We start from the raw sequence: 14,989 nt of genomic DNA, 5'->3' as shown, positions 1-14,989 counted from the left end.
TTGGTCTCAGATTGGCAAATATCTGGCGTCTAAGTTGACTGGTGGGATCCACCAAGGAGGAAGCTGTGCCCATTTTTTACTTGACAGTTTTAGGACACATACCAGAAGGAAATTCTAAGTTACTAAAGTTTGCAATTTCAGAGGCGTCCCAGAGGAATTTCAGAACGCAGACCAGCAAATGCTATAAGCACCCTCTGTCTATTGATGCGATAGACGTTTTCATAGCGAAGAAGCATCTATGTTAATGTGAAATGCGTCGTCCACAGCTGATTCACATCTCCAAACTTTGGGCATGAAAATGTCACTTACTGATTGTCAGAGATCAACAACAACAACAAAAAAAGTTGTTATTTTTACAATTTCTTCTTATAATGATTATTTCTTTTTAATATAACCCATTATTTTTAGGTTTGTGTATTATATTTTTTTGCATTACTTTATTAATAAATTAAAGATTTTACTTTAAAACTCTCCAAGGCTGTGTGAAGTCGATTATTACTACTACTAGTAACATTTAGTTATATTACATATTCTGTAGCTCTTTACACAGTAATACAACAAGACAGAGTATTAACAAACAAAGAGGTTAGAGGTGGCTGCTCACAATCTTACAGGTATAAGTAGATTAGATAAGAAGCTGAGAAAACATTGTTGCAGTCAGGAAATGTTAGAATGAATCATCCTTTATAATGAACCATAATAGGTATAATGTGTTTTTTCTAGATAGTTTTTTTTTTCACGGAGAACAGAGTGTAATAATTCTGGGGGGACCCGGCTGTCAGCACTCTGAATTAATATTGGGGAAATGGCATAATCCGTATCATCTTTTGGCAGAAATGAAGACATTAAGGAGAATTTATTGTTCTGAAAACATGTTCTTTGTGTTTACAGATCCCCGGGGGAGCAATTCCTCACAGAGCGGACAGCGAGAGAGACTGGAGGGGAACATTGGAGAGAACTTGTTGCATTCACTGAAAGTTTAGGAATGATTTCCTGATGACAGCGATAATAGAATCCGATCAGGAGAGGGGATGGAAACAGGCGATATCCAGGGAGTGATACAGCGTTGGCGATAGGCCAGCAAATTCCGAAACTGCCAAATCAAATTCAGGTTTTACTGGTAAATATTTTTCAAGTGATCTGGGCCATTCAAACCAGAAATTCATCCCAGCATGGTAACATTCAGCCATGAGAGAATGTAGGTGCTTCGTTAATATGTTATTATGTAGCAATCAGCTGTTTAAAGACGCTGGGATAGTTATTTTTGGCTGTCAGGACAAATCATTAAAATAAGACAATGGGGGGCCCCAATTTTAGAGCCATTCCAGGATTACTATAATCATCATTTTCTTTGTGTATTGATAATTGCGTGAGTAATCTTGTTCTGTAATCTATTCCACTTTATTAGTGAATGTTACTTAAACTATAAACATTTCCTAAATGTTCATTATCATACCAACGTCACACTCCCTTGAACCACACCCATTATTTAGTATAATCACACCCACTAGATAGAATAACTACCAACCTGCACTTCTTTGTATGCCGAGAACGCCCTCATTCGTTACTGGTATAGCCCTGGAACTAGATTTTTTAAGATTCCACCACTGGTTTCAATGGCTATTGAGGGTAGTGATGTAAGGACAGCCTAACGCTTTTAGAATGATCCCTGTCTAAATTCCCTAAAACACACACTCTAGGGTTAATTTTGTCAGTAGCCAATTAACCTGCCATTCTGTTTTGTGGCACAGCCCCACGCAAACATGGGGAGAACATACAAACCCCATAGTCGGGAATCAAGCGGACGACCTTCTGCTGTTGAGCAGAAGAAGAGGTGACCACTGAGCCACCGTGCTGCCCAGTCAGGTGTCTTCGTTCTTGGAGATTGTCAGCGCAATCATAAGAAATCATCCTCCAAATGCGCTTCCCAACTTGCCAGATAACTATCCAAACAATTAACCTCGGGCTGGTTTGGGGGAACTACATCCTGTTATCTTGGACCAGTTGTGTGTGAGGGTCAACATTAGATAATGATTCATCGTAATTCTTCCTACACTGGGTGCCAATCAGAGCCTGATGAAGACCCCATTGGGTCCTATGTAAAAGACTGGTTTGGGTCCCCTTCCTTTTGCCAAAAAAACTCCCCACATAAAAACAGATGGGGGTGATCGGGGCCACTCACAGGCTGCTAAGCTCGCGGCGGAGCTTAGGTGGCCTAGTGGATGGTCCCGCTCTGATGTCAGTATATTGCTGTTCCCAAGTCCTCGTTCACCACTAGTGAGTGATCAAACTAAGGGCCCATCGTCCACTGGGGCCCTGAAGATTCTCAAGGTTTAAAGTTTCCAATAAAATGTTTTATATTTATCCGTGTTCCTTCACCTGGTGTCTGTTCTCCATAAATAAGACTTTAAGGAGCACATTCATTTTAAAGGATGGCCCGTAGACAGGGGCCAAAAGGTTGTCTCTGGGGTGGGGTTTCCAGGACATACTTACATGGTCCGTTCCCCAGTCACTGGGTCCAGCAGATAATAACATCCTGCTGACCTCCTCTCTTGGCTGGAACGGGACAGAAGGAGCCCCCAGGCAACGTCCAGCCAGAGAGTCAGATCCACCGTCCAGTTCTCCTGCTCTCGGGAGGGTCAGACTCCCTATAGGCAATGAGCAGCCGCTATAACCTTCACGTCTGTGTACAGAGGCACCAGGGATTATATATAGCAGCTAAGGGCAGATTGTGGAACAGGGAGCTCAGTAAATACCAGGAGCACAATGGTGGCAGCAGTTTTGGTGCATAAAGTCCTCCCTTTAGGTCATCAGATGGATGGAGACAGTTGTAATATGTGACCCCAGAAAGGAGAATTTCTTTCATGGCAGCCGCTGAGATCCCTGAATATAATAATTAACTTGCTGCATATCTAAGAGTTGTTAAGAACATTAACAATATAAATGCAAAAACATCTGGAACTAGTTAGATCTAAGAATTAAACATAAGACCACGTCCTCCACAAGGCCACCGAGTCCCGTGGTCAGGACCGTGGATGGACACAGGTTATAAAGTCATATTTGCATTGTGATAGCTCTGTACCCTGGCTGGTTCCACCCTGTCATTGGCTGCTGGGCTGAGCCGTATGTAACAACCACACAAAGACCAGAACAGGTCTATGGTTACGTGGCCGGATCGGGCGAGATGCGGAGCACAGGCCGGACAGCTGGTTCTCTCCTGACGACTTTGGTGCCTGTTATTATGATCAGATAATGTTTCCACACAGAGACCGATAGACGTCATCCTCCAACTGCACCAACAGATACAACTCCAGCCGTGGCCCTTACAGCAAGGACACTAATTATCTGCATCATGACCACAAATCTGTAACATTTAAGTTTGTCACAGAAGGATGAAGTAGGATAAAGTGAGAGTAGGATAAGGTGAGTGCAGGATAGAGTGAGAGTAGGATAACGTGAGTGCAGGATAAAGTGAGTGCAGGATAAAGTGAGAGTAGGATAAGGTGAGTGCAGGATAAAGTGAGTGCAGGATAGAGTGAGAGTAGTAGAGTAGGATAAGGTGAGTGTAGGATAAAGTGAGTGCATATAGAGTGAGAGTAGGAGTGTAGGATAAAGTGAGAACAGGATAAAGTGAGTGTAGGATAACGTGAGTGCAGGATAAAGTGAGTGCAGGATAGAGTGAGAGTAGGATAAAGTGAGTGTAGGATAACATGAGTGCAGGATAGAGTGAGTGCAGGATAGAGTGAGTGTAGGATAACGTGAGTGCAGGATAACGTGAGTGCAGGATAAAGTGAGTGCAGGATAGAGTGAGAGTAGGATAAAGTGAGAACAGGATAAAGTGAGTGCAGGATAGAGTGAGAGTAGGATAAAGTGAGTGTAGGATAAAGTGAGTGTAGGATGTGACGTGTTCGCACAGGGTCTGAATGTTTCCTTGCTCCATTGTATACACTGAGCAGGTGATTATGTGCATTTATTTATACTAAATACCCTGTTCTAGGGTTTCCATTTGTTCCTTTAGTATATTTACACCAATCTCCATAGAGAACAACGTTTGTCCCTGTAGAGCTCAGTATCACCCAGGGCTGTAAGTCAGTGACAAATATGTAACATTTCCATTTGTTAGAAAAAAAAACAGTTCAGTAACGTGTGAAATTCTGATTCACTGTCTGGTTCTATCGATACTGTAATCTGTAAAACCTCCTCTGGTTACTACTAGAATATAACAGAGGCTGGTGGGTAAAAATCACTAATACCATGCAAAACAAACCTAATAAATTACTGAACCTATTATCTTATATCTGAGATGTCTTGTATAGACGTTATTGTTTACCAAAATCATATAATTAATTACTATAAGACAGAGCCGTAACTAGACATTTTAGTGCCCTGGGCGAGAGACACCACTGCCCCCCCCCCTACCTCTCCCTCCACAAAAAAAAAAAAAAGAATCTGTGATACTAACCTGGAAACTGTCCTAGCGATTTAAATAATAACAGCTATAATAGTACAACATCTATCATGTACACTAATAATTCTCAAAGGACAAAATCACTTGCAGATACCAATTTTTATCTGCAAGACAGCAGCTCAGTCCATACAGCATCATTGTCTAATCCAGTGGTTCCAAACTTCTGCAGTTCCCGCCACCCTTAGAGTCTCCATGTTTTTTTCAAGGCACCCCTCCAAAATAATTACAGAGCAGTCCCGTTTTATAAGTAGTCAAAAAACGTAATAAGTATTTAGGTCAGGACAGAAATACTTAGTAAGTTGTTTGCAAAAATAATACACATAAATCCAAGGGAAAAGAATATTTTTACATATTTTTTTCAATTATATTTCTGTCAAAGAATAATTTACAGCTAACACGGTGCCCCCTTCATCCACACACTCTGCGCCCTCCATCTCCACACACTCTGTGCCCTCCGTCATCTCCACACACTCTGTACCCTCCTACATCTCCACACACTCTGTACCCTCCTACATCTCCACACACACTGTGCTCTTCTTCATCTCCACACACTCTGTACCCTCCTACATCTCCACACACTCTGTGCCCTCCTACATCTCCACACACACTGTGCCCTCCTTCATCTGCACACACTCTGTGCCCTCCTTCATCTCCACACCCTCTGTGCTCTTCTTCATCTCCACACACTCTGTGCCCTCCTTCATCTGCACACACTCTGTACCCTCCTACATCTCCACACACTCTGTGCCCTCCTACATCTCCACACACACTGTGCCCTCCTTCATCTGCACACACTCTGTACCCTCCTTCATCTCCATACACTCTCCCCCCTCCTTCATCTCCACACACTCTGTGCCCTCCTACATCTCCACACACTCTGTGCCCTCCGTCATCTCCACACACTCTGTGCCCTCCGTCATCTCCACACACTCTGCCCCCTCCTTCATCTCCATACACTCTGTGCCCTCCTACATCTCCACACACTCTGTGCCCTCCGTCATCTCCACACACTCTGTGCCCTCCTTCATCTCCACACACTCTGCGCCCTCCTACATCTCCACACACACTGTGCCCTCCTTCATCTGCACACACTCTGTACCCTCCTTCATCTCCATACACTCTGCCCCCTCCTTCATCTCCATACACTCTGTGCCCTCCTACATCTCCACACACTCTGTGCCCTCCGTCATCTCCACACACTCTGTGCCCTCCTTCATCTCCACACACTCTGCGCCCTCCTACATCTCCACACACACTGTGCCCTCCTTCATCTCCATACACTCTGCCCCCTCCTTCATCTCCATACACTCTGCCCCCTCCTTCATCTCCATACACTCTGCCCCCTCCTACATCTCCACACTGTTCCCTCCTTCATCTCCATACACTCTGCCCCCTCCTTCATCTCCACACACTCTGTGCCCTCCTACATCTCCACACACTCTGTGCCCTCCTACATCTCCACACACACTGTGCCCTCCTTCATCTCCACACACACTGTGCCCTCCTTCATCTCCACACCCTCTGTGCTCTTCTTCATCTCCACACACACTGTGCCCTCCTTCATATCCACACACTCTGTGCCCTCCTTCATCTCCACACACTCTGTGCCCTCCTTCATCTCCACACACACTGTGCCCTCCTACATCTCCACACACTCTGTGCCCTCCTACATCTCCACACACACTGTGCCCTCCTTCATCTGCACACACTCTGTACCCTCCTTCATCTCCATACACTCTGCCCCCTCCTTCATCTCCATACACTCTGTGCCCTCCTTCATCTCCACACTGTTCCCTCCTTCATCTCCATACACTCTGCCCCCTCCTTCATCTCCACACACTCTGTGCCCTCCTACATCTCCACACACTCTGTGCCCTCCGTCATCTCCACACACTCTGTACCCTCCTTCATCTCCACACTGTTCCCTCCTTCATCTCCACACACACTGTGCCCTCCTTCATCTGCACACACTCTGTACCCTCCTTCATCTCCATACACTCTGCCCCCTCCTACATCTCCACACACTCTGCGCCCTCCTACATCTCCACACACACTGTGCCCTCCTTCATCTGCACACACTCTGTACCCTCCTTCATCTCCATACACTCTGCCCCCTCCTTCATCTCCATACACTCTGTGCCCTCCTTCATCTCCACACTGTTCCCTCCTTCATCTCCATACACTCTGCCCCCTCCTTCATCTCCACACACTCTGTGCCCTCCTACATCTCCACACACTCTGTGCCCTCCTTCATCTCCACACACTCTGTGCTCTCCTTCATCTCCACACACTCTGTACCCTCCTTCATCTCCACACTGTTCCCTCCTTCATCTCCACACACTCTGTGCCCTCCTTCATCTCCACACACACTGTGCTCTCCTTCATCTCCACACCCTCTGTGCTCTTCTTCATCTCCACACACACACTGTGCCCTCCTTCATCTCCACACCCTCTGTGCCCTCCTTCATCTCCACACCCTCTGTGCTCTTCTTCATCTCCACACACACTGTGCCCTCCTTCATCTGCACACACTCTGTACACTCCTTCATCTCCATACACTCTGCCCCCTCCTTCATCTCCATACACTCTGTGCCCTCCTTCATCTCCACACTGTTCCCTCCTTCATCTCCATACACTCTGCCCCCTCCTTCATCTCCACACACTCTGTGCCCTCCTACATCTCCACACACTCTGTGCCCTCCTTCATCTCCACACACTCTGTGCTCTCCTTCATCTTCACACACTCTGTACCCTCCTTCATCTCCACACTGTTCCCTCCTTCATCTCCACACACTCTGCCCCCTCCTTCATCTCCACACACTCTGTGCTCTCCTTCATCTCCACACACTCTGCGCCCACCTTCATCTCCACACACTCTGCGCCCTCCTTCATCTCCACACACTCTGCGCCCTCCATCTCCACACACTCTGTGCCCTCCTTCATCTCCACACACTCTGCCCCCTCCTTCATCTCCACACACTCTGTGCCCTCCTTCATCTCCACACACTCTGTGCCCTCCTCCATCTCCACACACTCTGTGCCCTCCTTCATCTCCACACTGTGTCCTCAGTCATCTCCACACACTCTGCGCCCTCAGTCATCTCCACACACTCTGCGCCCACCTTCATCTCCACACACTCTGCGCCCACCTTCATCTCCACACACTCTGCGCCCTCAGTCATCTCCACACACTCTGCGCCCACCTTCATCTCCACACACTCTGCGCCCACCTTCATCTCCACACACTCTGCGCCCACCTTCATCTCCACACACTCTGCGCCCACCTTCATCTCCACACACTCTGCGCCCACCTTCATCTCCACACACTCTGCGCCCACCTTCATCTCCACACACTCTGCGCCCACCTTCATCTCCACACACTCTGCGCCCACCTTCATCTCCACACACTCTGCGCCCTGCTTCATCTCCACACACTCTGCGCCCTCCTTCATCTCCACACACTCTGCGCCCTCCTTCATAGCCACACACTCTGCGCCCTCCTTCATAGCCACACACTCTGCGCCCTCCTTCATAGCCACACACTCTGCGCCCTCCTTCATAGCCACACACTCTGCGCCCTCCTTCATAGCCACACACTCTGCGCCCTCCTTCATCGCCACACACTCTGCGCCCTCCTTCATAGCCACACACTCTGCGCCCTCCTTCATAGCCACACACTCTGCGCCCTCCTTCATAGCCACACACTCTGCGCCCTCCTTCATCTCCACACACTCTGTGCCCTCCTTCATCTCCACACACTCTGTGCCCTCCTTCCTAGCAACACACTCTGTGCACTCCTTCATCTCCACACACTCTGTGCACTCCATCTCCACACACTCTGTGCCCTCCTTCATAGCAACACACTCTGTGCTCCTGCATCCACTCACTCTGCCCCCTCTGCATCCACTCACTCTGTGCCCCTGCATCCACTCACTCACTCTGCCCTTCTCCTCCTCCTGTCATCCACTCCATCTCTACCCGTCATCCGCTGCCCCTGTTATCCATTCCCCCTCTCCTCCGCTCTTTGAACTTACTTTGGGTCTCTTTTCAGCTTCCCTCCTTGCTGGCTCCTGACCTGTCTCCAAACACATCTATGCCTAGTTCTCAGTCTTCAGAACCGCTCAGCACCACCAGCTGCCTGACTGGGCAAACCTGAGGGCTGTGCCCTGTGAGTGCCTTGAAGCGGCATCCATCACCTCCTTGTGTGGTGAAGACCAGTCATCCAATCTACTCTACTCCTCAGGAGAGCCACCAATAATCACTAGCAGCACAAAGGTCTATAACTTCACCCCCAGTCTGTGACATACAGTACACTGATACTATTTTGGTAAGCAAGAAGAAATTTAAGAAACATACCTGTTTTTTTGTTTGTTTTTTTTAAAGTATTTTCCCCAGAACTAGAATAATTTGCAAAATGAATCCACCTTTTTATAAATTACTTTAATAAGTATTTACTAGAACTGGTAAATTGGGGAATTAAATAATGATTAATATTTCAACACTGCCCATTCAGAGAACATGGGAATAAAACAAATCATCTATGGACACTGTCTACACTGGGAACAGGGCAGTATGTTAAATCAGACTTTTTACTATTATTTTGTCACACATATGTCCTCCACCTGTATCTCTTTTACTTAGGTTCACTACTGTTGAAAGCTGACAAAGTATAGCAAGTTTAAAGCAAAGAAAGGAGATACAGGAGCAGGAAGAAAAGTGTGAATGTAAAAGGAAGCTAGATACAGTTAAAAGGACAGAAGTGTATAGACTTCCAATATCACCATTAATCTCCATGCATCTCAGGGGAAGCTGCATCACACAAAAACCTATTTCGTGAGAGATAAGCTTGTATATTGATTACACATCTTACACTATTCACTATTTGCACTAAACTGTTAGTCAATGAACAAGAAAGGACCTTGACGCAACATGTCCACCGTTCACCTGTAATATACTGCACCGCAACGTTATAATGTTATTATTCAACTGTAGTGAGAGAACTGTGATTTTTCATCCCTGTCAGCTAGCTGGGGCCCTCCAACATGCACAATATATAGCTGTGACCAGAATCACCAACCACGTGTTATTTAATATCACCTACTCTGCATTTTCTTCATATAAAATCTATTTGGGAGAACCTTGTCTCTCTGCTGTGGCGCGGTAAGTTGGAAAAGACGGTCTGCCGCAGAAGTTAGTGCACCAGAGCAGGAGTCTGCAGGGTCACGTCCCACCAAGGTGCCGCTATGACATCAACGCTCAGTTCCGGCATCACAAAGCAGGGAGTGGGGTCATGAGGATGTGAACCGCAGAGATTCGGGCCATTACAACCTCGCCTACCAGGGTGTGAAAGGGTGGTCTACTCTATAGGAATCCAGGAGGACTCCCCAAAATTTGTGAGTCCCTACCACAAATGCTGAGAGATTATTATATGGATCTATCACGCTTTTTGGAAAAAATAAAATTCTTCCTTATGTTAACTTTGAGTCTTCTTCCCTCCAAACGTGTCCCCTGTTCTAGAAATCCTATCACTTTAAAGAATTCTGCCATCCTGAACTCTATTAATATATATAAAGGTTTCTATCGGTCTATTCTCTCCTCTGAATTGTACCAGTTCAGCTCTTGAAGTCTTTCCTGATCAGTTTTGTTATACATACAGCCCATGTACCATTTTCGTAGCTCTTCTCTGAATTGTTTGCGTTTTTTATATGTCTCTTTGATGATATGGCCTCCAGAACTATACACAGTATTCACCTCTTACCTGTCGCCTCCTCTCTCTGTTCACAAATTATTTGTCTTCGGTTTTCATTTAAAAAAATCTGGTCAATCTAGTTATAACGTACATCTTTTAACATTTATTGAAAAGTATTGAATAAAAGCAATTGGATTTAATATGCAGAATTATAGGAATTATAATGTAGACTTGATCGAATTTAAAAATTAGGGACATTTTACAGAGCAACGAAAAAACTTTAAAACTGTCCATGGAAACGATGATCAGCTGGCAGATATGGTTTCTAATGGTCTCATTTTACAATATGCATCCTCCCATTCTCAGGAGCGTGAATAGATAGAAAATGTAGAATTTTATTGCATACATTCAAAACTCTCGGAAATTGTTCTGTCACATTCCCCAGCTCCTCCATGGCCACACCCACTAGTAACTTTCCTGTCACACCAACAAAGCAAAATGTTTTTTCTACAACACACACATTAACCAGTCCCATCCATATTAGCCAAGAATTTTGTCATAACATTAGCCACACCCACTAAACCAACCACACCCACTAAACCAGCTCTCCATTGTCCCACCCACCAGCCACACCCATATCATCACACATGGATGACATAGGGAGGGTCATTGTTACATCACTTGCCTATATAAGGGGACATTTCTGGCCACTAGACACCAGTCTACTACAGGAAGAAAGCAGTAGGACCTACAACCTGAAGGCTCTGAGGTTAGTCTGGTGTGCATTTCTTGTACTACTAGGTTAATTGGCTTTTGCCATTTGGATTGTATTGGCCAATCAGCGGTTTAACCTTATTGACCTTTGTATTCATTCTCATTTCCGCTCTTCTATATACAGAGACAACAACCTCTTCTAATAGAGGTGTAAACAAGCGACAAGGATAATGGATGTGGTTTCTACGTCTGGTGACACACACTTCTCCAGGATGTATCGTCCTGGAGAAGAGGTAAGTATAGGCACATTCACCTCCAAGATGAATCATACCATGACAGCATGGTGTGTGTAGAGCGTCCTGGAGACGTAAGGATAGGCATTTCCACCTCCTGGATGAATCATACCATGACAGCATGGTGAGATATAGACCATCCTGGAGAAGAAGTTAGTATCAGGCACATCCTTGTCCAGGATGCATCATGCCATGACAGCATGGTGTGATAGCATAATCCTGGAGAAGTAGGGATAGGCACTCCCTCCTCCAGGATGCATCGTACTTTAGGCCAATGGGTACGGTCCTTACTGGGTATAAAGAAATCGGGGCTCATTCTGGAGGAGTACCAACACACACGTAGGATACACCATACTGTCAATATATCTGTTATTGCTAAGCCCACTACCAAGCTACAAGACTAATGTGTACATTCTTCAAGGATATGTTTTCTAGGTCTCGTGATTCTCAGGAGAAAAATTAGAAGAACAGTTTCAAGACAAAAGGAAGAGATGCCCACCGGTTAGTATCTCGTCACAGACATGGGCGTCTCCGTTGGATGTGTCTGTAGACGGAGCTGGATACCCTAAAACCTAGTTTGGTCAATTAACTCTGCATAGCCTCTTAGTGCCCAGAGGGAAGGGCGGTCCTTCTAGCCACGGTTCCCCAGAGGTTTCCTCCACAGGGGGTTTTTCCTCTCCTGAGTGCTAAAGGACGACTCTTTGTGAGTCCAGAGGCTTCCTCCATCTTGGTCCTCTTATAGGACAAGTTTGTAAGAGCCACATAACAATTTTATAATGCAGAGTAGAAAAATGAGATTTTACTTATCAAACCCTTAAAAAATCAATTTTAAACTAAGAAACAAAATGTTATTTGTCATGTGAATCTATTCAATAAACTCAATTTAAAGTATTATATTGAGTCCATTGTGTTTTTCTTTATGCATTAAAGTATCATACAATCTATTGGGCAGTTGCTGGTACATTTAAATGTCATGTCTTGAGGAACTGGGAGATCAGGGTGGGGGAAGGTTATTAAAAACTCAGATGAACCTATAAGAATATACTGGGTTTCATGCCAAATGGTCTGAAGAAAGCACCTCCGTATTTGTTCTTTTAAGGGAACCAATGCCGTATTGCTATAACATTGAAGAATTTCTGGGTATGTTTTTCTTTTGGAAGAGAGGACTCCAATCCGTCCATCCATTCTCATCATGAAGAGAGATCCAAAGATCATGTATGTTGGGGGTGGGGTGCTCTGCATCCACGTGTGGAGAATTCATTTTGCAGATATTGTCATTAAAACATTTTTATCACCTTTTGAAATTCTTGCATATGTGCAAGATGCCATGGATTGCCCATTCACCATAAAAAAACTTGTCATTTGCCAATCCTGCTGTCGCAAATCTCTACTGCCGGATCCAAAAGTTCAATATAATGAGACAAGTCCAAAATCAGTGGAACAAGTCAACTAAACCCTCATTGCATTCTGGATCATTTAAGTTACTAGAAAAGGCAATTTATATGTCTACGGTGGGGCTGATATTAAGGAATGTTTACACATACATGGCTGCTGGGAGTAGTATAATAGACATATTTAAGGTTTTAAGAAATCATCATCATCATCAACATTTATTTATATAGCGCCAGAAAATTCCGTAGCGCTTTACAATTGGGAACAAACATTAATAAGACAATACTGGGTAATACATACAGACAGAGAGGTAAGAGAACCCTGCTCACAAGCTTACAATCTATAGGACAATGGGTGTTTGAAACACAAGGGCATGTGCTACATCATATTGCACAATGGACCAGCTAGAATGCAAAGGTAAAAGTACTGAGTGGGCTGTGTGTAGCAATGTTGATCAGAGGGTTGTTGTCTTGCGTTAGCAGTGTAGAGGATGGTAATAGGGTAATCTAGGGAAATTAAGATGATGGTTGAGGAATATTATAAGCTTGTCTGAAGAGGTGGGTTTTCAGAGAACGCTTGAAGGTTTGAAGACTAGAGGAAAGTCTTACTGTGCGTGGGAGGAAATTCCACAAAGTGGATGCAGCTCGAAAAAAGTCCTGTAACCGAGCATAGGAGGATGTGATGAGAGTGGAGGAGAGACGCAGATCTTGTGCAGAACGGAGGTGTCGAGTAGGGAGATATTTTGAGACCAGTGAGGAGATGTATGTCGGTGCAATTTTGTTGATGGCCTTGTATGTTAGTAGAAGAATTTTATATTAGATTTGTAGAAATACAGGACATGCCCTACCCCAAATATAAATCTGTCCCCATATTTTAAATTTACCTCCCCCGCTCCAATGCAACATGGTTTTGCCAAGGTGTAAAGTTACTCCTTTTTTTTTTTGCTCCTTTATGAATCAGGCTCAGTATTTGTCTTAGTCATCCACTAAAATAGAAGTAGGCAACCTCTGACTCTTCAACTGTTGTGGAACTACAAGTCCCATCATGCTCTGTCAACCATAGGCTTTCAGGACATGCTGAGCATTATGGTTCCCCAACAGCTACAGAGCCAGATGTTCTATGAAACTGGGCAGCAAAGAAGCAGAAAGCTGCGCGCTGCCCCCTGCTGGACAGTAGATTTACATCATTATTTTCTGGCCGGTTGCACTAGTCCTTAGATGCCTCCGTACAGACACCTTTATGGTGCACGGTCCCTGCACACAGGCATTAAAGGAAAATGGATCACTGACCGAAGCCTCTGACATTCTCGCTTTGTACTCAGGATGAAGAGAAATCTGGAACATGTAGTTTATATTATTGGTTCCCCGTCCCTCAGCAGTGCAGCGGAAAAACTGCAACTGGATCCAAAAACCTTGTACAATACAATACAAAGTTCCTGTCCAGATACAAAGCTCTGTAGGAGAATAGTGTGTGCTTACCAGGGGCCCGTAATCAAGAGGGTCCCACGCTGTCCTCTTAGATTGTGGCCCCCTGCAGCCAGAGTGAAGCAGTCAGACATACTCCTTATGGAGTGTGCACTCACCCTGTGGAACGGGGTCCCCATGCATTTCTCTTGTACACAGGCCCCAGCATTCATACAACACCCTGTGCATTACACTAGGGTATCAGATGGATGTATGTGCACAGGCAAACCGAGGGGGGAGGGGGGGGGGGGTTCCTAGTGCCTGGAAACCCTCCTCCAAGCCTGGGGCACTGTATAATTGAGGTGGTTGGACCCTGCCCCCGCTTCACACGGCTCTGCTTGAAAAGGGAGAGCTGCGTGCACCTAACAGTAGTACACGCAGCATTGTCCATGTATATTATGGGAATAGGAAGAGTGGCAGAGCAGCCAAGTACTGTGTAAAATTATAGCCACGCCCTGGTCACGCCCACTGGCGGCGTGGTGTGGAAACCCCCCTCTACAAATCCTGCGTTTGCCCCTGATGTGTGTACAGAGTGTGATGTGTATTTATTATCCATTGGGTGAGAGAGGATATCACACTTCCCTGGACCACCCCAAACTACGTGATGGCCCCTCCCTGCGGACCATCGCCCCCTTTATTCTTCCTTCATCATCAGTGTACATAGAGACCTTTAAATGCTTTTGCCTCTCATGAGGCTAATCTGCCTCCAATATGGCAGCTCACACATCATCGCACGAATGTATTTTGCGAAGACAAACTTTGCTCACATTAATTTTCCTTTTAAACGTTTTTTTCTTGTCCCAAATACATCCTGGCTATCACATTAACCCTGCGATTTCCAGACAAGCACAATCTCCGCTGTTTAAGTGCGTTTCCTCCTACGAAAACAATAGTCCTGTGTGATTAATCTCCTCCGCCGCCTGGACTCCTAATGCACCTACAGTCGGCCGTGCCAGCAATAAGATGTATT

At 45.4% G+C, this 14,989-nt stretch overlaps 1 long non-coding RNA gene across 2 annotated transcripts in view; it reads left to right on the top strand.

The window, feature by feature from the left end:
- LOC142104586 (uncharacterized) overlaps positions 1 to 11,232 on the top strand; it is a 165,314-nt gene extending 154,082 nt beyond the window's left edge. For both annotated transcript variants that reach the window (XR_012679605.1, XR_012679604.1), the window contains 3 exons: positions 892 to 1,120; positions 8,520 to 8,795; positions 11,056 to 11,232. This is a non-coding gene — a long non-coding RNA (uncharacterized LOC142104586). The remainder of the gene's footprint in view (positions 1 to 891; positions 1,121 to 8,519; positions 8,796 to 11,055) is intronic.
- The last annotated feature ends 3,757 nt before the right edge of the window (positions 11,233 to 14,989 follow it).

This window comes from Mixophyes fleayi, chromosome 10, assembly GCF_038048845.1.
Source record: "Mixophyes fleayi isolate aMixFle1 chromosome 10, aMixFle1.hap1, whole genome shotgun sequence".
NCBI lineage: Eukaryota > Metazoa > Chordata > Amphibia > Anura > Limnodynastidae > Mixophyes > Mixophyes fleayi.
This window is presented reverse-complemented; position numbering and strand designations above follow the sequence as displayed.